Genomic DNA, 22224 nt, shown 5'->3' on the forward strand with positions numbered 1-22224 from the left:
CATCATCTGGCTACAGCCTCCCTTAAAACTTTATCTTGCCCACTGACCTACTCAGGCACTACCTTCCAGCTACTCTGGTCTTCTTTCTCTTCCCAAAACATACCTACTTTGTAGCTATCTCAGGGCCTTGCTACTTGTTCTTTCTGCTGGGAATGCTCTTCCCTCCCAACATTCCAGGGCTGACTCCTTTTCATTAGATTTCAGTGAAATATCTGTGTGTTGGTTAACTTTATGTGTCAACTTGACTGTACCATAGGATGCCCAGATACCTGGTTAAACATTATTTCTGAATGTGTGTGTGAGGGTGTTTCTGAAGAGATTAGCATTTGAATTGGTTGACTGAGTAAAGTAGATTGCCCTCCCCAATGTGAGTGGTCATCATCCAATCCATTGAGGCCCTGAATAGAATAAAAAGGCAAGTAAGGTTGAATTTGCTGTCTGCCTCACTGCTGGAGCTGTGACATCAGTCTTCTCCTGTATTTGGTGCCTCTGGTTCTCAGGATTCAGATTTGCACTGAATCTATACCGTTGGCTCTGTGGTTCTCAGGCCTTTGAACTATACCAATGGCTTTCCTGAGTCTCCCGCTTGCAGATGGCAGATTGTGAAACTTCTCAGCCTCCATAGCTGTATGAGCCAATACCTTGTAATATATATATATGTATATACATACATATATATCTTATTGGTTCTCTTTCTCTGGAGAACCCAGACCAATACACATTTTGGTACTGAGAGTGGTTTTAGAGAAACAGAATTTTAAGGATGAGTTTCCTGAATTGGTGCTAGGCTTTCTGGAACTGGCTTTCTAATCTGCTAGACTTAAGACACTAATGTTTTTCTTTCCAGTAGTAAAGAGAACACTGACAGTCCATGGAGTGAACTGGTAATAGAGATATGCAAAATATCTGCACTGGATACTCCTAATCAACCACCTATAAGAAGCAAGGAGCTGAATGACTGTGTATGTGATACTTTTGAACATTTCGGGAAAACTAACGAATATAATGACATTAGTTGGAAGCTCCTAATGTCTCTGGACAAAGTGATAAAAGGAGAGGAGAGCCAGCCCTGATGGCCTAGCTGTTAAAGTTCAGCGCACTCCACTTTGGCAGCCGGGGTTTGGTTCCGGGCATGGAACCACACCACTCCTCTGACTGTAGCCATGCTGAGGCAGTGGCTCACATAAAAGAAGAAGAATAACTAATAACTATACACAACTATGTACTGGGACTTTCAGGGGGGAAAGGAAGAAAAAAGGAGGAAGATTGGCAACAGATGTTAGCTTAGAGTGAATCTTCCCCTGCAAAATAAAAAAAAAGAGGGTGAGCTCAGGGATTTGACTTCCCAGCTCAAGCACTGTATAAATGACCCAAAGGCTTTTATGTGTGCCCTGAAAGAGACCATTATCTCCTGTAAAGGCAGGGCAGAGATTGCTGAAAACCAAATGCAGAATCTTATTCTGTGACTGCCTGAATTATAGTGTATGTTGAATTCCCACCCTCGCAGAGTGTCTACTGTAAAAATGAGGGCATTGATTGTGAAGTAATGGGATCCTGTAAGCTGAGATGGGGACATGTGGGAAGGCCGTGATGAAGCTGGGGACCTCAAGCCCCTAAGTTCTGATGAGTCCTTTTTGCTACTGGAAGAGATCTCTCCACCCTGAGTGAAAGTGTTCTCCCCATCCCCAGTGGAAGTAACCTCCTTCCCCCCAGTGGCAGTAGCATCCCCAACCCCCCTTTCCACTTCCCTCTGAGGGGATTAGCCCTGTATTGCCTGAGAAACTGTAATGGCCTCTCCTGAAGCAGTTGGCATGTGGACAATGCTGCTTCTCCTCAGGACCTGCCCCTACCACCCGTCTGCTTCTAGACCTATAACTAGTCCCATCAGGGCCCTAAAGGTGAGGTACAAAGTGTGATCCATGAGGATGTATGCTACACTCCAAAAGCACTACTTGAATTTTCTAATTTATCCAGATAGCAATCCTGGAAACGTGTGGGAATGGATACTGAGAGTGTGGGATAATGGAGAAAAGAACATAAGTTTGGATCAGGCCGAATTTATTGATATGGGCTCACTAAGCAGAGACTCTGCATTTAACGTTGTAGCTCAGGGAGTTAGAAAGGGCTCTAACAATTTGTTTGCTTGGTTTGGTGAAACATAAATCAAAAGGTGGCCCACAGTGAGTGAACTGAAAATACCCAGCCTGCCTTAGTTCATTGTAGAGGAAGGCATTGAAAGTCTTAGGGGATTGGAATGTTAGAGTGGATTTGTCATGTAAGACCTATTCACCCATCCTGGGAGAGTCCGGAACACATACCTTTCACCAATACTGTGAGAAGTAAATTTGCAAGGGAAGCTCCAACATCCCTGAAGAGCTCTGTGATTTTTTTTTCTCTGTAGGCCAGACATCACAGTGGGAACTTTAGTCACTGAATTGAGAAACCTAAATGCAATGGGAATAATTGGATCCTGGGGTGGCTGAGGCCAAGTGGCAGCACTCAACACCAATGGCAAGGTGAGAGTGATTACTGTAATGGATAGCAAAATCAAAGCAGTGATCAAAATGCGCTGACTCATGCAGACCTGTGGAGTTGACTAGTTGATCATAGTCTTCCTAGAAATCAGATAGGAAGCCTACTAAATTCTTACTTGATCTGTATAGGCAGAAAACTTCTAGGTCAAGTGAACTAAAGTCTAACCTGATCTATTAAAACAGAGTCATGGCCCTTTAATCAATTCCTAGACTTGAGCCCATTTATAGACACAAAACCCCTTGATTGAAAAGGAGGCTGTGTTCCCTTGAGGAATGCTGTGTACTGAATGTTTGTGAACCATTCAAATTCATTTGTTGAAGGCTAATCCCCAATGTGATGGTATTTGGAGATGGGGCCATTGGAAGGTAACTAGATTGTGAGGGTGGGACCCTCATGAATGGGATTAGCACTCTTATAAGAAGAGACACAAGAGAATTTGCTTCCTCAGTCTCTGCTCTTCACCTTGTGAGGCTACAAGGAGAACACAGCCATCTGCAGACCTGTTGGAATGCTTCAACAGACACCGGATTTGCCAGTGCCTTGGTCTTGGGCTTCCTAGCCTCTAGAACTGTGGGAAATAAATGTTTGCTGTGTAAGCCCCCAAGTCAATGGTATTCTTGTTATAGCAGCCCAAACTGACTAAGACAAGGAAGGACCCCAGTATACTACTAAAAATTTATACTCAATCTTTCTCCCAGCCCTCCCCAAAGGGACCTATGACCTCTTACCAGGGTAGCTGTGCACTGGGGAAAAGGAAATAATCAGACCTTTCAGGAACTACTGGATGCGGGCTCTGAACTGACATTAATTCCAGGAGACCCGAAACGCCACTATGGCCCCAGTCCGAATAGAGGCTTATGGAGGTCAGGTGATCAATGAAGTTTTAGCTCAGATTTTTCCCACAGTGAGTCCAGTGGGTCCCTGAATCCATCCTGTGGTCATTTCCCAGTTCCAGAATGCAAAATTGGGATAGATATACTCAGCAGCTAGCGGAATTCCACGTTGGTTCCCTGACCTGTGGAGTGAGAGCTATCATGGTGGGAGAGGCCAAGTGGAAGCCACTAGAACTGCCTCTATCTAGGAAAAGAGCAAACCAAAAACAATACTGCATTCCTGGGGGTTGTCGACGAAAATAATCCATAACCAATCTATAAATGAAAATTTGGGTGAGTTTATTCTGAGCTGAAATCTGAGGACCATGGCCCGGGGCCTTTCTTCCTGAAGGAAGAAAGGGCACCAAAGAAGTGAGGTATACAGAGTGGTTATATACCCCCAAACAGGACGTTTCACATATGATTGAAATGCCCCTCCCACAATAGTCACAAGATTGCCCTGTCAGCACAGCGCTTGATGGACACAGTGGGGAGTGGGTCTGCTATCTCAGAGGGCGTAGCAGGAGGCAAGTCTATTGTCTCGAACTGGGCAGTCACAGGTGAGTGCAGCAATCAGTTTCTAGCCTAAGGAAAGATGCTTAATCCTTAAGGAGATGCCAACATTGGGAGGGGGAGGGAAGTTGCACCTTTATCTCAAGGGCCTTTGTTCTTGCCATAGTGAATATCTAAAGCAGATATACAATGCATGCTCAACAGCCACGGTCAGGCCCTTTTGGAAAGACAAGGTCAGGCCGAATTAGGTTTATACCAAATGGCTTCCTCATATTCTCCAATATATCCTATTGCTTGCCATTTTTATTTGTCAGGGTATTGCTTAGATTGGTGCCACCATCAAGGACTTGAAGCATGCAAAGATGGCGATTCCTACCACTTCCCCACTCAACTTGCCAATTTGACCTGTGCAGGGGGCAGATGGATCTTGGAGAGTGACAGTGGATTATCATAAGCTTAATGAGGTGACTCCGGTTGTAGCTGCTGTACCAAATTTGCTTTCATTGCTTGAGCAAATTAACATATTCCCTGGTACCTGGTATGCAGCTACTGATCTGGCAAGTGCCTTTTTCTCCATCCTCATACATGTGGTCAACCAAAAGCAGTTTGCTTTCAACTGGCAAGGCCAACAATACACATCTTCACGGTCCTACCTCAGGAGTTTATCAACTCTGCAGCCCTATGTCATAATTTAGTTTGCAGGGATCTTGACCACCTTTCCTTTCCACAAGATATCACACTAGCCCGTTACATTGATGACTTTATGGTCATTGGACCTATCGAGCAAGAAATAGCAACTACTCTACACTTGTTGGTAAGACATTTGCATGCCAGAGGGTGGGAAAGAAATCCAACAGAAATTCAAGGGCCTTCTATCTCAGTGAAATGTTTGGAGTCCAGTGTCCAGTGGTGTGGAGCGTGTTGAGATATTCCTTCTAAGATGAAGGATAAGTTGTTGCATCTGGCTCCTCTTACCACCAAAAAAGAGGTACAGTGCCTCATGGGCCTCTTTGGATTTCAGGGGCAACATATTCATCATTTAGATATGTTACTCTGGCCCATTTACTGAGTGATCTGAAAATCTGCTAGGTTTAAGTAGGCCCAGAACAGAAGACTCTGAAACAGGTCCAGGATGCTATGCAAGCTGCTCTGTCGCCATAATCCAGCACATCCAAAGGTGCTTCAAGTGTCAGTGGCAGATAGGGTCGCGGTTTGAAGCCTTTGGCAGGCCCCAATAGGTGAATCACAGTATAGGCTCTTAGGATTTTGGAGCAAAGCCCTGCCATCTTCTGCAGATAATTACTCTCATTTTGAGAAACAGCTGTTGGCTTGCTGCTGGACCTTAGAAGAGATTGAGGACTTACCCACAGGCCACCAAGATACCATGCAACCTGAGCTGCCCATCATGAACTGGGTGTTGTCTGACCCACCAAGCCATAAAGCGGGACATGCACGCACAGCAGCACTCCGTCATCAAATGGAAGCGGTGTATATCTGATCAGGCCTGAGCAGGCCCTGAAGGCACAAGTAAGTTACATGAAGAAGTGGCCCAAATGTCCATGGTCTCCACTCCTACAACAGTACCTTCTCTCTGCCAGACTGTACCTACGGCCTCATGGAGAATTCTCTATCATCTGTTGACAGAGGAAGAGGAGACTCAGCCCTAGTTTACAGATGATTCTGAATGATATGCAGAACTACCCCAAACTGGATAGCTGAGGAACTACAGTCCCTTTCTCGGACATTCCTGAAGGAAAGTGATGAAGGGAAATCCTCTCAGTGGGCAGAACTTCAACTAGCACCTAGTTGTTCACTTTGCTTAGTGCTTGTTGAAGGCAAGGGGAATATGGAATGGGTAGTGGAAGAAGGTAGTTATAAATACCAGCCGCAACCACGTGATCAGTCATAGAAATGAGGACTGTTATTACAATGAGTATTTCCTCCTTAGTTTGTTGTGAATACATTTGCGTGTGTGTGTGTATCAAATATCTTTGTTTTCTTCCTCCCTTATTCGCTTATCATGTAAAATAATATATATTGACTTTCTATCATGGTATTTATGTTTTGTTAATTTTACATCATAGATTTAAGTTACAGGATATCAAGGAGAAGAGTCAACATTAGTCAAAGACTTTACCTCCTCTTCTGGGGAAGAGGTTAGAGCATTTTCAGTTGTATTCAGAATAGTTGTATCATGTTAGGTGGAATTATGGCCTTGTTGTCATCTTTACTTGGAGATTAAGTATGGTTTAAGAAGATGTGTATGCTGCCAAGTTGACAAGGGGTGGACTTGTGACAGTTAACTTTATAAATCAACTTGACTGGATCATAGGATGCCCAGATATCTGGTTAAACATTACTTCTGGGTATGTCTGTGAGGGTGTATCTGAAAGAATTTAGCATTTGAATTGGTTGACCCCATGAAGTAGATGGCCCTCCCCAATATGGGTGGTCATTGTCCAATCCTTTCAGGGCCTCAATGGAATAACAGGTGGAGGAATTCAATCTTTGCCCAAGTGCTGGAGCTGGGGTGTGCATCATCTCCTGCCTTCAGCTCCGGGTTCTCATGCCTTCAGACTTGGACTGGAATCAGATCTTCAGACTTGAACTGGCTCTCTGACCTTCAGGGCTTTGAACTATACCACTGGCTTTCCTGTCTCCAGCTTGCCGAGAGCAGATCTTGAGACTTCTCAGCCTCCATAATCGTGTGAGCCAATACCTTATAATAAATCTCTTTCTCTCTCTCTGTCTCTCTGTCTCTCTCTTCTATTGATTCTGTTTCTTTGGAGAACTCTGACTAATACAATGTCCTAGGACAGTCTTCCCTGACTATTTTGTCTAAAGTAGCACCCACTCTTGATATCACCACTCTCTGTCACATAACCTTATTCCCATGAACTCAGGCAAATTATTAAGCCTCTTTATGCCTCATTTTTATCATTTGTTAAATAGAAATAACTGTAATACTTCCCTCATAAGGTTGTGAAGATCAAATGAGTTAATATATGTCAAGCATTTTGAACATTGCCTGGATCATAATTAACACTATATAAGTTTAGCTGCTAGTATTATTATTGTTATTATTATCATTGATGTATTCAAAGTTCTTATCACTGCCTAAAAGTGTTTTGTGCGTTTACTTTTTTCTGGGTTTATTTTCTGTCTCCTCCACTGGAGAGCAGTAACCTTGAATGACTTATGCATTGCTGTGTTCCATCACTTAGAATAGTGCCTGTCACACAGTAAGTACCTAAATATTTTTTGAATGAATGTGTGTATAAATGAATAAACACAAGAACTGGGGATGACACCATTCTGAGTCTTGGTTTATTTTAAGAAAAAATTATCACAGAGGCTTGTAATCAGCATGTAAAGGCACAGCCTTTTGCGTAGGTAGTGGAATTCCTTTACTCCTGCTATATATCATCAGGGGCTTTTATGAATTCTGGGTACCACTCCTTCCTCAGTTCCAAGTAGCTGATCCCCAGTGGTCTCCATCACCAGTGATACTGTGGTTAAACTCAGCTTCAATAGTAAATTCTAGGTTGTGAGAAGTAGTAGCTTGCATCCACAGTGATGAATGAACCCAGACATAGAACTATGAGCTTGGGATTCCTGAAGCAGCCTCATGCTTGGGAATCCACTACCTCAGAACACCTTTGTTCTCCTTAAAGAAGAGGATACGCAATGGTTACCTTCACTGGAAGAACTTGGAGTGGCCTCAGGAAGACTTCCAACCTTGCTTTTTCCTTGGTTGTAGTTAGAGCAGTTACATCATCTATAGTAAAACCTTATCTTGAGCTCACCTATCTTGAACCTGAGCAGTTGCTCAAGAAGGTGCTTTCAAAAGACCCATTTCCATATTTTTCATTTTTCATTTAGATCCCTGACATGTCAAAAGATGGTAGAGTTCTTGAAGATTCTCTGCAACTCACCATCCGTTGATCTGGAAAACCAAGCTTCTTCACTCTGCTGTGAGCTTTTTGAGGACAGACTGCATGTCTTCCTGGGAATTGCATATTGAGTACCTAGCACAGGCCCAGCACTGAACAATAACCTACAGATGAAAGATAGAATTCCCATGTTCAGGACAATATCAAATTAGAGTGTGGCACCTGAAATCCTGGAAAGCAGGGCCTTGGGGAAGCTCTGGGGAGTTCTAGGGGTTATAACTTCTGAATAATCTCCTCTCCTCCTCCGCCAATTCCTGTTAAGGAAGCACTGAGCAGAAAGAGGACAGGCGTTGCAATCAGACAGACCTGCCCTCAGGTCCTGACACAAGTTAAATAACTAGTTAAATGACCTTGAGGAAACTACTTAACCTCTCTGAGTTTTCTAATCTGTAAAACAAGAATAAAAATGGTACTTATGAGGATTAACTGAGATAAAGTATGTGAACGTTTTAGCCCAGAACAGATACCTACTTTGCATTCAATTACTGGGAGCTGTTGACCTGAATCTTGTGGAGTGCTTTTTGCTTGTGTATTATCAGCAAGCAGGTTAAGGGGCAGAGGTATATCTAGAACACGGTAGAATTGGGTCCAATAACACAGAGCCATAGCAGATCCTGGGCCAGAATTGTGTTAGGAAGAAGTGGGGTTTGGGCCTAGAGGTTGGGGCACTGTGATGGTAGGTGTGTTGTCAGGAAGTTGGGCATGACAGCATAATAACAGAGAAAACGATCTGTGGAACCCAGGAGTAGATTAATTTTCATAAATGGGAAATTTTATTGGGAGTGATATCTGGATCTCTATCACACTACTGGAGAATCTCTATTCTTTACTGAATATCTACTTTTTAGAGAAAAAAAGCAAAACCATGTTCTATGAGCATTGAATTGGAAGAAGCTGGCAGATGGCTGATTTTAAACTGACTAGTGTATTCTTCGTCCAGAGCAAGGCCATTGGGGATCATCTGTTTCTTCTTATACTGAGTAAATCAGATAATAGAGAGTGAATCATGAGCTAAAGTTACTGGTCCAGACTGATCATGGAAAGTTGAATCGGGGGGACACAGAATAGAGCTAACATTAGTGACTATGTACTACACATGAAGCCTACTCTGTGAAGCTTTTTATGTGTACCATCACTTTGAATCACAGCAACCTATAAGATGAGCCCTTATGGTTAGCCCATTTAACAGGGCAGGTGGGTGGCTTGTTTGTGGTGAGAGAGCTGGGAGGCAGGGAATCCAAGTTTTGCATCCAGGCTCTCTGAGACCAAAGCTCCTTTGCTTAACCCTTCAGGTGGAGTGCCCAAAGGGCTCAGAGAAGATGATGAAGATAGAGAAAGGATTGGGAAGGAAAGGTACAAATAACTTTGATGGTAAGGAATCTTAGGATGGAAGTAAGACACAGCAAAGAATAAAAAGAAGAAGAAAGCATCTATAATGGAATAAGGGAATTAATGTTTATCGATCACTTTGTATGACTCAGGTGCACATATATAATCTTTCATCACACAAGAGCCCCTTGAAATAGACATGATTTCCATTTACGCAGATGAGGGGATCGAAGTGCAGAGAAGTCACCGTTAATCACTTGGTTTGTAAATACCAGAGCCAGGATTAGAACTGCTGTCTGTAGCATTAGAAAGCCCACAGTATTTCCATTCGAACAGCTGCCTTGGGAAAGGAAGTGCAAAGACTGGGTGTGAGAGAGCAGAAATGGCATCTCCTTCGAATGGTGGGGTAGATATGCAAATAAAGCATGACTAGAAAGGCAAAAAAAGGAAATGAGAAAGGGAGGACCACAGGGTGATAATCAGGCTCACACCACCTGTTTTTCTTTTGGCCAAAGCTGTCTCTCTTCATGGCTCTGAGTGAAAAAACAAAGCAACCGAGCGGCTCAGAAAGGCCAAGAGACACTCTTCCCTCAGTCGTCACATGGAGTGTTCAGTGATGTTGAAACCTGTGATTTCAAGAAATCCTAAACTGTGACAAGAAAGAGATTCCAGACAATTGACATACTGCTGGCTGCAACAGATGTTGCATAGAAAACAATAATTTTAAAAAGGGATAAAGATAGAGAGGAGCTTAGGAAGACACACTCTGTAAAGGTGGTTGGCAGGAAGTAAGGTTACTATATAGGATGGAGACAGACATAGCTGAGTATGAAAAACAACCCTGTGAAGCTGGTAAGGGAGGTTTTATGGTCAGCACTTTGCATATAAGGAAACTGTGGCCCTCAGAGTTTGGAGGACTTGCCTCTGGTGCCTGAGTGTTAGAATGTAGGTGTCTGACTCTAAATCTAGTGTACTTAATACTGTACCATTTTTCCTTTAAAGAAATACATATCTAGTGGTGAATTTGGGGTATTGGATAGTGGGGGAAATATTTTTGAGCAGGGCTCTTTACCTTGTGCTATACAGGTAGCTCTTTTTAAACATTCTTTAGTTTTTAATAAAAACAACCCTACTTTTCAGATGAAAACGACATCTAGCTCAGTCTCGTTAGTGCTGTTTTTGGTTGTGTTTTCCAGGTGCAGATTCATATAGAACCTTCGCCTTGTATTGGCTAATCATTAACAAAGGTGGATGCTGACTTCACAAAGTGATTCCGGATTTTACTGCAAGTCCTTTTGTTTGCAGCTGTCCAGGATGCAATGATCCTCTGGAAAGCAATTCTTTGATGGCCAACTCAATATCATTCATAGAAATGAGCTGACTGCTAGGAAATACATTCTCACTCCCAGACCCTGGGGTCTTTGTTTCACACTTAGTAAAATGTAGTGAATTGACTTTAGCCCATTCAGAACAGATCAACTCATTTTGGCCCACAAAAATTCACATTGGACATACTCACAATGATCCATGCCATACTGACACTCTCGAGTTGTTCAGATTACTAATTTTGCTTCTCCTTTAAGGAAATCTGGGAGAATGCCCCTCCACCCCCACCCCCTGGATTTCTATACTAGGGTGAATAGAAGACACTAGAAATCATGGTCAAGGTGACTTTGAAGTTCACTGTTGAATGTCTCTGGGCACTTCATGGCTATATTCTACACTGCTGCTTCACTCCATTAGGATAAAATAAATACACCCCAATTATTTATTTGATTAAGCAGCTCTGTAGCAGCATAGCACCCCCAAATCATGGGACAAAAATCAATACCTTGACTACTATCTAGGCTCTTCATGAAGAATGCAAGTATTTCCTGAGTCCAGATGGACAATGTGCTTATTCCTCCTTTTGACACATTTTGTTCAGGATTCAAAGTATTTTACAAGAAATGTCTCATGAATTTCATTATCTACCCTCTGATCTGGGTGGACAGTTACTACTTCTTTGCTTAAAATTTCAAATCCAGGGCAACCAGAAATGGAGAAAAGGTTTTGTTTTAGAAGGTAGAAAACGTGTTTGTTTTAATATAACAAAAGACACAAGTAGGATATTGATTAGTGTAGCTTGATGTGGGAGAAGATCTCTAGAATCTTAAGTGCTAACCCTTTGTCATCAATCAGCTCTTCCCTACCTTGCTGTGTTTTCTTCCTTCCTTCCCGCCTTCCTTCCTTCCTGCCTTCCTTCCTCCCTCCCTTCCTCCCTCCCTTCCTTCTTTCCGTCCTTCCTTTGTTTTTTTCTTTCTTTCGTCTCTCTCCCACTTCCTCTCTCCCTATCTTCCTTCTTTTCTTTTTAATTCATCTGCATTTGTACGTCCTTACCTACTTTCTGCTCTGGGCCTTCTCTTCCTCAGAACATAGCCATGTATGAGCCCACCACAACCAGGTTCTGTAAACAGACATATAACTTTCCTGGCCACATCGGACATCCCCAGACAACAAACTGGTCAGGATAGAGAAGGTTCGACAGCTAGTCATGGCACCTTCACGCTCTGAGTGCCTGGGGCTTCTTACCATCTGCATCACAGGATCTGCAGGAAGTCCTTCTGACCATTCTTATTGACTCCAAGAGGCCCTGGCAATTCTTTTTACAACCAGAAGAGGCAGATAAAGTCCTGGCTGAGGGACGCTGGCTGGAGGGTCACTACACAAACAGAGCTGAGGAACCCCAGCAGGCAGAGCTGCTTCCACAGCAGACCACTAGGATCCTGTTTAGTTTTTACGTCTAGGACTCTGATTTGCCTACTGCCACTCTAGTGGCCCCTTTACAGCCAGGTGTTGTGAGTCCTGGTTGAATGCTGTTGAAAGATTGACCTCATATCATGGGCATGACATTAACTTCCCACTCCTGCCAGTGTTGTCCATAGTGTGGTCAAGCTCACAGGCACAGGGGAAGATATCTAGGATCAGGATATCTTCCATTTCCACTCATAAGACCAAGGAGAGCCTATCAGAAACTAGGTTGGGCCATACTCTCCTTTGCTCTATTGCCTTTAATTAAGATTCCTTATGGGCCCAGCAGCCATGTCACTAGCTCTAGGGCCAGGAAAGGCAATGCTACCCCGTGGCCGGAGGCTGGTTGCACTCAGCCCTGGTCATACTGGATAGGGAAGGGAGGTGGTGCTAGCTGGAATGCAGAACCAGTTCGTGGGGTGTAACAGACACATGGACAGAGGACAATGGGGCTGACCCTGCAGGGACGTGCCCTGGGTTTGGGGAAGGGTCTTGTAGGGCAGCACAGAGGCCCCAAGTCTACTTATCTATCCAAAGAACTAATTGAGCCATTCAGACAGGAGTTTTGCTAATACCTTAGAAACGATGGATAATAAAAAGGAAACAGGGATGGGCTGGACAGAGGCCTAGGCAACATGATCAGGCTAGAGATTGGCCACTAGAAGAACATCAGGGGGACAGTAGTGTTCCAGGGGTCTGGAAAGATGGGTGTGTGCACTCCGGCAGGGATCCCATGGGGCCGGTAGAGCAGTGCAAGGCGTAATACCCAGGTGAGCCACATTTGCTTCTGTCTTTCTAGATGATTCCAGGAACTGTTCCAGGGTGATTCAGGCTTCAAGGAGCAGGGTCCATTCTGTACCCATTCATGAAGATAGTCATGTCTACAAACACAAGAAGGGCTGATACCCAGGGATAGATACAGTCATTGAGTATTCCTGTCCAGAGGACAAAATTCCAGATGGAGGCAGAATTTACAAAGAGACAGATGTTGGCTGAATGAGAAAAACTCATTTTCTAACCTTCCAGCAGCAACAAGTGCTCCCTGAGTGATATTCTCAGCACCCAGCACAGTGCCTGGGATACTGTACCCATTCATTGACTGGATGGCCCTTGCTCAGGATCCCTTACTACAGAAGGGCTCCCCTCTGAAAGAGTCTGGGAGATGAAGGGATTGACTATGACCTCTGTGCCCTGATGAGCCTTTGTAGATGATTCTGCAGATCTGAGTGACCTTCTTCCCTACAGCATTATCGGCCACTGACACCAAGACCAGGAAATCTCAGCACAGAGGCTTGCGGGTACAGAAGGGGTGGGAGGCTGAAACTAGATCTGCCCCTGATAGAGTGGGCACTGTGGTGGACTGCAGAGGAAGGTGGAATTCCATTTTGAAAGCGAGAACCCAATAGCATAGTGTATGTCTCGGACAGTCCATGCCATTCAATATTTGATCGAGATCAAGATAAAGAAAACCAAATAATTCCCTTGTGTACAAAGGGACACTTCTTTTATATTCCTCACTTACGCTTGTCCCCTAAATGGTCTTCTACTTTCAAATGAGCTTCCAATTTATTTTTTAAGGCAATTTACTTTGTTTGCAGACAAACAGAGTAATCACTGCAGTCTAAACCCACAAATAACATCAGTGTGTTCCGTTGTAAGAGAAATTACTCTGCTGTTCTCCAATAATAGCCAGAGGAAACTCATCTCTACCTCAAATGCTGTCAGTCATTTTGAGAAATTATGCAGCAACATTCAACATAAACAAGGCAAACACACAGTGGTTGATTTCGTTTCCTTGATGAAAAAAGGAATGTGTGACTCTTTCCTGTATGGGTACAACCTGTCTATGGCAGCTCTTGGACCATTTTTCTTCCTTGTTTATAACCTGCTATCACCCTAACTTATTACCTCTACTGCCACCACCTCAGTCGGAGTCACTATCGTCTCTCGTCTCACGGCAAGAGCCTCTTGAAGGGCTCTCTGCTTCTGCTCTTTCCTTCTTTAGCCGATTCTCAACACAGCAGTCTGAGTGAACATTTTAAGATGAAAGTCATATCCTGTCACTCCTCCGCTTGAAACCTTGCCGTGGCTACTGTTTCACTCACAGTAAAATTGAAAGTATTGACCAAGGTCTACACAGCCCTTCATGATCTGTTTCCACCCCTCTTACCTCCAACCTCCTCCCCCGTTTCTCTTCCCGCACTCCCTTCCAGCCACGTGGCCTCCATGCTGTTCCTCCAACCCCCACAGGGGCCTTGTGCCTTAGGGCCTTTGCTTCAGCTCTTCCCTCAGCCTCGAGCAGTCATCCCCAGTGACAGCCGCTGGCCTCCCTCCCTCCCCCCATCCTGCAAGTCTTTGCTCAAATCCTTGTTCTCAGTGAGACCTGCCCTGGCTGGACCACTCTCGTTCTGCATCTCAGCACCCACCCCTGCACTCCTGATCCCTTTTAATCCACTCTACCTTTTTCTTTCTTTCTCATCACTTATCATTTCTTAACATACTTTATGATTTACTTATTTGCTACCTTTATTATTTCCTGTTAGTGACCCTCTAATAGCATGTAAACTACACATGTTCGAGTGCCTAGAACAGGATCTGGCATGTAGTTGGCACCCAGTACACACTGCTGAATGAATGAGTGAACAAATGAATGTTTTCGGTATGTATTATGTTATCCAAACCTTTGCCAGCCTTCTGTGTAACATATCACAGGCCAGTCCTTAGGGTCGTCACCTCCTTTGTTCTTTGGGCACCTGTTGCTATCTCATTTGATCTTTGATCATCTCATATGCAAGCAATATCAAAAGCTCCTTTTTTTTTTAACTTGGGAAAAATCATTTCTGTATCCCTCCATGTAGTTGTGCTTTCTTTTTATAATTCTTCCAGTTCCATGGGGCTTCAAGAGAGACTCTCAGCCAGGTCCTGCTTTTAGGCAAGTGAAATCCCAAAGTTTCCCATGTGTTTGCTATTCTCATCCTCAGTTGACTGCTGCAGTCGAGTTCCTCCTGCTGCTAACTTGTGGCTCTCTTGCTTTAAGTTAAGCCCTGAGTTTCTTATTTATCCTCTCTAGACATGGATAACTAGTAATCATATATCTCTTTCCCAAAAGCCCTTCTTGCAGATGAACACAGTTAACCCTCCACATTCTGGTCTGTAATGAAATAGCCCCAATATCATTCATCTTTCTCCAGGGGACTTTTTTTTTTCCTGAAATCATGTTATTTTAACAAATATATTTCAAATATATATTTCAAGTATATGCAACAATTTACTCAATGCAACAGTTCACTAAAGCTCAAACTTAAAGTCGTGAGCAAGGATTGCCTTATGAGGAAACCACTATATAACTTGGTTTAAAAGAATTTTGTTTGGTTTAAACAGTAAAATCTTCATGGAACAAGGAGAAATCCCATTAGGATACAACTTCAAAATGATCTTAAAGCTTGGGAAGGTGAGTTAGTATGTTATCTGGCAAAAAATGACAGGGGCCAGCCCCTTGGCCAAGTGGTTAAGTTCGCACGCTCCGCTTCGGCAGCCCAGGGTTTCACGGGTTTGGATCCCAGGTGCAGACATGGCACCATTCATCAGGCCATGCTGAGGTGGCATCCGACATAGCACAACCAGAGACACTCACAACTAGAATATATAATTAGGTACTGGGGGGCTTTGGGGAGGAGAAAAAGAAGGAGAAGGAGAAGAAAAGAAGATTGTCAACAGATGTTAGCTCGTGTGCCACTCTTTAAAAAAAAAAATTACGAAGAGTAACTCCCAAATGACATTGATAAGTGGGTAGGAGGAAGTTTAAGTAGAGAAGACAGGAGAGGTTAGAAGAAGAGAAATAGGCAAATCAAATACTGTACACTTCAGCGTGTGTGTGTGTGTGTGTCTATGTGTGTCTATGTGAGAGAGAGAGAAAGTCTGTTAATCAAGAGAACAAGAAAGCACAAGACCTGGGATTTTGGGAACTTAGAATATAAATATGGCAATAGCATCACAGCGTGAGAAACTGAAAGCAGTCTTTTCTTGAGAGGGGGCAGGTTTAGACCTGAATGGACTGAGAGTGAAGTGCAGGGAGGGGAGAGGGACACAGTGTTGTTCCTGAGAAGGCACTTAATACCTTCTCTGTGATAAATTGTAATCAACTGTTAAGGTAATCTGAAATGACTCCCAACCCCTCAGCCAGAGTAGGAAAGAATGGGTGAATTCTGAACACAAGAATGAGTAAAAATTTTCTATTCATAGTGATAAAGCTTGAATATAAGTGGGAACTTCTGTTACTCAGATTTATATTTCTTTAAATATGGATATAGGTTATATATCATATATCATGTCTTACAACATTAATAATTCATTCACATTGTGCCTAACATCCAACAAAAAATATAATTGAGGGGCGAGCCCAGTCGCGTAGCAGTTAAATTTGTGCACTGTGCTTTGGTTGCATGGGGTTTGCGAGTTCAGATCCTAGGTGTGGACCAATCACCCCTCATCAAGCTATGTTGTGGTTGTGTCCCATATAAAAATAGAGGAAGATTGGCATAAATGTTAGCTCAGCAACAATCTTACTCAAGCAAGAAGAAGAAGCTTGGCAACAGATGTTAACTCAGGGCCAATCTTCCTCACACACACACACACAATATACATATATATATATTTATGTTTGTATATATATAATTGAATTCTGGTGTGCTAAGTACTAGGGCCACCAGAGTGAACAAAAACTGTCCCTGCTTTCAAGAAGCTTAGAGAACAGAGAAATATTCAAATCATAGTATGTATCATTTGAGCAGTTGGTTTAATAAAAGTTATATTTTTAAAGAAATAGAAAAACAGAAGTGGATGACTTGCACATGAATGTAATTAGTCTTAATTCTCAGGTCTGTACAAAGCCCAGTATACAGATGACTCAATTGAAAGTCGTAGCAGCACCACATACCAATGTTAGACACCTAAACTGCACACAGAGTGACTGAAGAGAATTGATCACCTTCTAGAGTGATGTTTCTCAAAGCATGGTCCAGAGACCAATTTGCATATGAATCATGGAGCAAGCTTGTTTAAAATACAGATTCTTGGGGCCGGCCCGGTGGCACAGTGGTTAAGTTGGCATGTTCCACTTCAGCGGCCCAGGGTTTGCTGGTTCAGATCCCGGGTGCGGACATGGCACCGCTTGTCAAGCCATGCTGTGGCAGGCATCCCACATATAAAGTAGAGGAAGATGGGCATGGATGTTAGCTCAGGGCCAATCTTCCTCAGTGAAAAAAGGAAGATTAATTAGCAGCAGTTAGCTCAGGGCTAATCTTCCTCAAAAAAAAAAAAAAATACAGATTCTTAGGATCTTTCTCAAGAACCTATTATATTATATTTGCAGTGTTAGTTATGGAGTCTCATTTTAAAGACTCTCCAGGTGGTTCTTAGGCACTATTTCGGAATTATGCTTTTTTGAGTTTAGCATAGAAGCATTTTTGCACATGTGAACCTATGACATGATGGCAAACATCAAAATAGCCTAACTTTATATTGGCTTATCTCCAGTGACACTCTATTATTAATTTAATTCAGTTCATTGTCAAATATGAGCCCAAGTTCTTCCTTATTGTCTTGAGGCCTAACTGCTCCATCCCAATATTGCATCTGTATTCTTGGTTGACTTTTCTTTTCCCTCTAGATATATCCTTGTATATATTTCCCTATTAAATTTCATCCTATTAAATGTTCCTCTTAAATCTCATCAGTTTTGACCATTAAAAAATCTAGTCAAGGGGCCAGCCCGGTAGCACAGCGGTTAAGTGCACATGTTCTGCTTTGGCAGCCTGGGGTTCGCTGGTTTGGATCCCAGATGCGGACATGACACCGCTTGTCAAGCCATGCTGTGGTAGGCGTCCCACATATAAAGTAGAGGAAGATGGGCATGGATGTTAGCTCAGGGCCAGTCTTCCTCAGTGAAAAGAGGAGGATTGGCAGCAGTTAGCTCAGGGCTAATCTTCCAAAAAAAAGGAAAAAAAATCTGGTCAAAGCTATTTTGATTAACCTCTTTTCTCTGCAGTATTTATTAACAGCCAGGTGATTTAGAACCAGTAACATATTTACTAAGCCAACGTTTGATTTCTTCTTTCATTTGTAAAGATAAAGACAAGCAAACCCCTCCTTACTTTCCTCCCCAGACTGATTTCTGTGGAATACCACTTTACCCATTAGCGACCCTCGGCCATGACTAACTTTGGCCTTAGTTTCTATGACATTCTCGTAAAGAGAAATGATTGTTTTCTTCATATGTAGTTTATTGCCTGGTTTATACAAACATCCCATGAAAAAATATTTAGAGCATGGGGGTGAGTATAAAGAAGAGTTCTTAAATGAGTATTTTTATTTGAAAGAGTCTTAACTTCTAGTTGGAATAAGAACAGGACCTGTACCTTCTTCATATCTTAAATTAAGAAACAATTTAGAAAAGCTCTGGCAGATAAGGTAAACCACCACAAATCTGGGGCCCCAAATCCCATCTATCGATCTCTGGGGAAAGGATTTCCTCTTTGTAAAGAGTTTACTGCCCTTCTTGGTCTGACCAAGTCCTCTGGCCTTCAGAACATCTTGTACATCTGGTCCTTCTAGATTTTGAGACTAGTAGCTGTTAAGCTGATATTTTAATGCACCGTGTTTTAACTGCCACTGCTTTGCTATATGTGTCCTAATTGAATATTTTCAATTTTGTACTTATGGCCTGAAGCAATCTAATCATCCAAGATACAATTTAACAAATTGAAAAAAATTTTAAATGTGCAGTAATGAATGGGACTAATTGCCATTGTGCATCACACAGTGGAATGCAACCAGCAGATGCTTAATAAATATTAATTTACTATCATGACAGTTAGCCCTAGGGGCAGGGAACATGGTTTTCCCTTTTTCTGAGTCACCATCCAATCAGAGAAAAGACACTTTTATACTTCAGTTTCACAGTCCACAAAAGGAAATAGTTCTTGTTCATCATTATCAACCCAGAATAGAGAAAGAAATGCAGAGGGATTAGCTTAATAATTGTCTGTGTGTTTGACAGTGGCAGCTGGCCAGGTGTTCCCAGGCTCAACTGAAAAATTAGAATGAAATATTGTTTGAATTGGGAAGATTAAGGTTAGATAATGAAATCTTGGAGTGCCCGTTCTGGACACCTTTTTGGGTGTGTGTGAGCAAGATTGGCCCTGAGCTAACATCTGCTGTGAATCTTCCTCTTTTCGCTTAAGGAAGATCATTGCTGAGCTAAGATCTATGCCAGTCTTCCTCTATTTTATGTCGGATGCTGCCACAGAGAGACTTGACGAATGGTGCTGTGTCCGCGCCTGGGATCTGAACCTGTGAAGCCTCGGCTGCCAAAGCAGAGCACGTGAACTTATTCACTACGCCACTGGGCTGGCCCCCTGGATACCTTTTAATCTGGAGCTTTTCTTGCTTCAGATGGCCATGGCAGAAAGTTGGACCAGATGACCTGTCATATGGTCTTGTCATCCTAAGTTGATTTTAAGAAAATTGTTACTGGCCAGAGGTAATAAACTGCAAGGGTAGTTCTTTTGCATAGTCTTTTAATAATTATGTGGTCCAGGATGAAAACATTGGCTATTTAAGTGCCTGAACTCAGAGATTTAAGAACCAAGAAATATGGTTGAAGGTAACCATCAAAATTCCCAGCAAGGACCTGGCTGATTGTGTATCCTTTGACCCAATGATCCCTAGACTCTAGAGCAAACTGTAGGCCAACTGGCCATATCTAATCTGCTGCCTATTTTTGTACAGCTTGTGGGCTAAGAATGATTTTTACATCTTTTATATGACTGAAACAAAATCAAAAAAGAATAACACACCATGACCCATTAAAAACTAAATACACTCAAATTTCCTTGCACATATATCAAGTTTTATTTGAACATAGACATGCTCATTCCTTTATGTATTGTTTATGGCTGCTTTTATACTATATCAGCAGAACCGAGTAGCTGAGACAGAGACCATACGGCCTGCTCAGCCAAAAATATTTAGTATCTGGCCCTTTATAGAAGAAGTTTGCCTACCCCTAATCTAAAGAATCTATCCAAAAGAAGTAGTCCACAAAATGTGGAAGAAGCTTGTTATCGCAGTGTTATCTATAATAGAAAAACTGGAAAAAGAATGTAAATGTTCCCCAAATATATAGATATTATTAAGTAAATTGTGGCATATCCACTCAACACAACTTTTCAAAACCATTTAAAATGAAGTCGACAACCATCTACCAATATTGAAAACTAAAATGGCTGTTAAAGTGGAAAAAAATACCAGAGCACAAACTCGTATGACTGTATGATTATAGCCTTTAATGAGTCAATTAGTTCAGTTAGCCAACAAATATTTACCAGAGGATAGAATATTATTGAGGTTTATACCATACGCATGAGAGAAAAAATAACCTAGAAAGCATTTATAGTGTTTGGGTAAAAGTGATAAATTTTGCCTATTTTTTTTCTCATCTCTATTTTTATTTTTTCTGTATGATGTGTATGTTACTTATATATTAATAATCATATTGAAAAAGATTGGAAAAAGCATCAGAACGCACAAAGGATAGTCAACAGCTCTCCACAGGACTGAACCTGCGTCACCTTGCAGAAGAACCCTGACACTGGGGACTGCAGCTTGTTCTCCTCCAGCAATTTCTCAGTCTTTAGCTCCTCCTTTACCATGTTTCTCTTTATGACAGAAAAGAGCAGGCTTCCCTTTAAAATCTTCCCTGCTTTCTACCCTCACCAACCCGGGCAGCCAGTAGGTATGAAAGACTTTCCCTCCATTCAATAAATACAAACAAGCTTGTTTACCAACAGTTGTATCATCTGAGCAAATCACCACTCTTTCTCTGAAGAGATTTAAGTGGTATTCTGTGTCCTTCACAGTGACCTAAGAACTCACACCTGAGCAAGGTTGAAGTAGGAGTTCTCTGAAGTTGGCTTGGTCCTGGAGCCTGGATGCTGTCCACCTTGCTCCTGACCCCCTCTCCCTAGACAGGAAAATGACCATTAATTACATTACATTGCAGTCTTTAAAATAATGTCACCATTCCTTAACATTGCTTTTTCAATATTTCAAGACACGTGAGGATGAAATTAATAGCAAAGGCAATATATTCATAGGATTAAGTTTGTGACTGACACAAAACACTGAAGAAAAGGGCACTAAGAAATTATTATATTGTATGTAAGGCATCCAAAGAAAGATGAAGAAAAGAAGTTTTAAAAATGCCAGAATGATCCAAAGAGTGGTCCACCTAAGACCATGTTGTGAGCCTGTCATGGCAGTAGTGGGATGACACAGTGGAGTAAAGGGCAAGAACTGATGGTTGCTCCACAAGAATGAAATAATATTGACATTATAGATAGTCTTCTCTCCTCTGGATACAGTTCTTATGCTGGTCAGAGACGTCTTTGTGGGGACTGGAAAACTGAATTAAATCTAACAAGTGTTTATTGAGCACAAATAATATTGGGATCAAGAAATAACTGATGATGGTATTGTGTCCTGGGTGGCAGGAGGAGGGTGGCGGGAGCGGGTGGGTCATCGAACTACCATAGCTGTGACTCGGATATGAGGAGATGATGACAGTAGAAAAGAGGAACAAGAGGAAAACATGAGGTACATTTCAAAGGAAAAATCTATATGACTTAGTGATTGATTAGATAGAGGACGTTATATAGATATTTTGTGGGGGCAGAGTTTGTGCCCTAGACCCATTGTATGCCACAATGGCTAACACAGTACCTGCCATTTGTGTAGACAATGTGGTTTGAATGAAATTGGTTGAAGATGATTATCATGCTGGGAGAAATGTGGTATCATTAACAAGATTAAAAGATAAAGAAAGCTAGATTTTTTTAAAGAGAGATTATGAACCTAGTTTTGAAAAAAAATAATTTAAGGAAATGGTGTCACCCAACATCAATTATCTACTTGGCTGATTAGAATTATGGAATTCTAGGGGAACTCTTGAAAAGTATTCCTGGATTCAGCAAGCATTTCTTTTGTTTTGAAACTCCCAGAGAATTGGTTCTGCTTTCTACTAACAATTTTTTGCTCTTTGTTTCGGCCTTTTAAAAGTAGTTGGAAGGCTGTTAGTTAATATGCAACTTAATGCTGTCCTTTAGAATTGCCTGGATTTGGAGTAATCACAATCAGTTGTAATGGGGGATACTTTTGAGATACATTAATGAGAT

At 42.2% G+C, this 22224-nt stretch overlaps 2 long non-coding RNA genes across 6 annotated transcripts in view; one reads left to right on the plus strand and one right to left on the minus strand.

Moving 5' to 3' along the window:
• Window positions 1-22224, plus strand: part of LOC123287838 (uncharacterized) — a 73453-nt gene that overhangs the window by 31161 nt on the left and 20068 nt on the right. The window lies entirely within an intron of this gene.
• Window positions 4054-22224, minus strand: part of LOC139041629 (uncharacterized) — a 108482-nt gene continuing 90311 nt past the window's right edge. For both annotated transcript variants that reach the window (XR_011497127.1, XR_011497126.1), the window contains exons 3-4: window positions 11774-21014; window positions 4054-7977 (exon numbers count right to left, since the gene is read on the minus strand). This is a non-coding gene — a long non-coding RNA (uncharacterized lncRNA). The remainder of the gene's footprint in view (window positions 7978-11773; window positions 21015-22224) is intronic.

This window comes from Equus asinus, chromosome 22, assembly GCF_041296235.1.
Source record: "Equus asinus isolate D_3611 breed Donkey chromosome 22, EquAss-T2T_v2, whole genome shotgun sequence".
Taxonomy (NCBI): Eukaryota; Metazoa; Chordata; class Mammalia; order Perissodactyla; family Equidae; genus Equus; species Equus asinus.